Raw genomic sequence first — 3,094 nt, forward strand, 5'->3', positions numbered from 1 at the left:
TGCTGTCTTTTAGTCCAGCCCTTTCCAGCCACTGGTAGGATTTCCCAATGTCAGCCACCTCAGCTATCTGTCGATGGTACATCCCATGAAGGGTCTTGTCTTGCCATGGCACTTCTTCTGCTTGGTCTTCCTCCCATGTCTGCTGCTGCCTCAGGCATTCTCTCAGCAGCTCATCTTTGGGGGCCATCTTACTGATGTACTCCTGGATGTTCCGGGTTTCGTCCAGGACAGTGGCTTTGACGCTCACCAAGCCCCGCCCGCCTTCTTTCCGGCTGGTATACAGTCTCTGGGTGTTGGACTTGGGGTGGAAACCTCCGTGCATTGTGAGGAGCTTCCGGGTTTTCACATCGGCAGCCTCCATGTCCTCCTTTGGCCAGCTCACTATACCGGCAGGGTATCTGATGACCGGCAGGGCGTATCCGTTGATGGCGTGGATCTTGTTCTTCCCACTGAGCTGGCTCTTCAGGACCTGTCTTATCCTTTGGTGATACTTGGATGTTGCTGTCTTCCTTGCCTCCTCATCGTGGTTTCCATGTGACTGTGGGACGCCAAGGTACTTGTAGCTGGTCTGTATGTCTGCCATGTGGCCCGCTGGTAGTTCCACCCCATCAGTCTTGACTACCTTCCCTCTCTTCACTACCATCTGGCCACACTTCTCCAGTCCGAATGACATCCCGATATCCTCACTGTAGATCTGCGTCAGGTGGATCAATATATATATTTTCTTATTGTGAGATTAAACAAGGCATCATCATTTATTAGTTCCCTGAGAATGTATGAGACATATTCAGCAGTACAGATCAAATACATTTGTACTTTTTATTCTCCTTGTAGCTGGGCTGCTTCCTGGAACAAGTGGGTTCTCAGGAAGGTTTTGATGCCAGGGCATTTGGTGAGCATTAATTAGAAGTGTGCAGGGAAGTATGAAAGGAGACGACAAGAGGGGAGTGGCTGAGACGCTTGGGTGGCACTGCATGCAGAGGATCGCATTAGTGGGGCTGTGGCTGTACGGAGCAGCTTTCATGTAAGGCTCTCAAAGCAACTCCCTGGGGTGGGCCGGTGTCATTATCCGAGCAGTGCAGAGAGGTCATTATGATTGTAGTGCTGGAGGTGCACGCAGGTTAAAACAACTTGCCCAAAGGTTGTAACAGTGAGTCAGTGGCTGCATAAAGAATAAACGTCCTGCTCTTCAGTGCCTTATGCTAACCACTTAGGGTGACCAGATGTCCCAATTTTATAGGGACAGTCCCAATTTTTGGGTCTTTTTTTATATAGGCTCCTATTACCCCCCACCCCCTGTCCCGATTTTTCACACTTGCTGTCTGGTCACCCTATAACCACTAGACCCCATTGCATCAAAGGCTGGGAGGGGAGCCAGGGTTCTAGCAGCAGGCTGGAAGTTACGGTTTCAAGCCAAAATATGGTAGTTTTCCCTATAAGCTCCTGCCGCTAGACACTGGTTTCATTTCCTGATTAAAGAGGTCTTGTGTTGGAAGCTTCCCTGATGTCTGCTGTGGTTTATACCATCATAGAGCTGTCTTCTCCGGTGGTCTGAGTGCTCCTGCTCTCTCTCCTGTCCTTTTCTGTCTGTTCCCCATTGTCCTCCTTTGTGCCCTGTGTATTCCTGTCTTCCTGGGAGGAAGCGAGGGCTGCAGCTGCCTCCTGCCCCATTGAGCAAATAGGGCAATTCAAAAGGGCTCCCATCGACCCCCGCCCTCCTGTACCCATGCGGTGGTCAGGCACTATCTGGCCAGAAGAAGTTTGTCTGTCCAACTCAAACTTGTTTTGCACGCAGAGCACTGACAGCCAGTCGCATCCAACCTCCCACCAAGTTAAAGGACCAGGATGGGTCAGGGGATTGTTACAAACCCCAGATTCAGGGGCACTAAGGCTCACCAGCTTTTGGAGGTTGGCCCAGGCCAACAGCTCAGATCCAGACTTCCCTGAACTTTGTAGTGGTGGGGAATTCAAAATTTGGCTCTGGAGTTTGTACATGGTGCCTGTTTAGAAGGAGCTGAACCTTCCTGGAGCCGAGCTCTGAGTGGTTCAGAATCTGGATCTGACTTTTTATATGCTAGGAGCATCACCCCTGTCTGGTGAATCTGGGCCCAGATGTAGTTTCATGTCATACGAATATAAAAATGGCCATACTGGGTCAGATCAAAGGTCCATCCAGCCCAGTATCCTGTCTACTGACAGTGGCCAATGCCAGGTGCCCCAGAGGGAATGGAACAGAACAAGTTATCATCAAATGATCCACCCCTGTCACCCACTCCCAGCTTCTAGCAAACAGAGGCTAGGGACACCATCCCTGCCCAACTTGGCTAATAGCCATTGGTGGACCTATCCTCCATGAATGTGTCTAGTTCTTTTTTTAACCCTGTCTTGGCCTTCAAAACATCCTCTAGCAAAGAATTCCACAGGTTGACTGTGCGTTGTGTGAAGAAATACTTCCTTTTCTTTGTTTTAAGCCTGCTGTCTATTAATTTCATTGGGTGATCCTTAGTTCTTGTGTTATAAGGAGTAAATAATAATTCCTTATTTACTTTCTCCACACCAGTCACAATTTTATAGACCTCTAGCATATCCTCCCTTAGTCGTCTCTTTTCCAAGTTGAAAAGTCCCAGTCTTTTTAATCTCTCCTCCTATGGAAGCTGTTCCAGACCCCTAATCATTTTTGTTGCCCTTTTCAAATCCCAGGACACAGCCTAATTGGATTTCAATTCCTTAGTATCTGTAACACCATCTTACTAGTTCTCCAGTCAGTCAGGGAGCCTGCCTGAAGAGGTGCATTGAAGGACACAAATTTCTAATGTTAATAACCAACCAAACCTTTCGGCCTTTCTTCAGATCTCATAGGAAAAATAAAAGGACACAGGCCTGGTCTACACTACGCGTTTAAATCAATTTAAAGAGCGTTAAATCGATTTAACGCTGTACCCGTCCACACTACAATGCCTTTTATATCGATATAAAGGGCTCTTTAAATCGATTTCTGTACTCCACCCCGACGAGAGGAGTAGCGCTAAATTCGATATTAACATATCGGATTACGGTTAGTGTGGACGGAAATCGACGTTATTGGCCTCCGGGC

This window comes from Chelonoidis abingdonii, chromosome 4, assembly GCF_003597395.2.
Source record: "Chelonoidis abingdonii isolate Lonesome George chromosome 4, CheloAbing_2.0, whole genome shotgun sequence".
In the NCBI taxonomy this organism is placed as follows: Eukaryota; Metazoa; Chordata; order Testudines; family Testudinidae; genus Chelonoidis; species Chelonoidis abingdonii.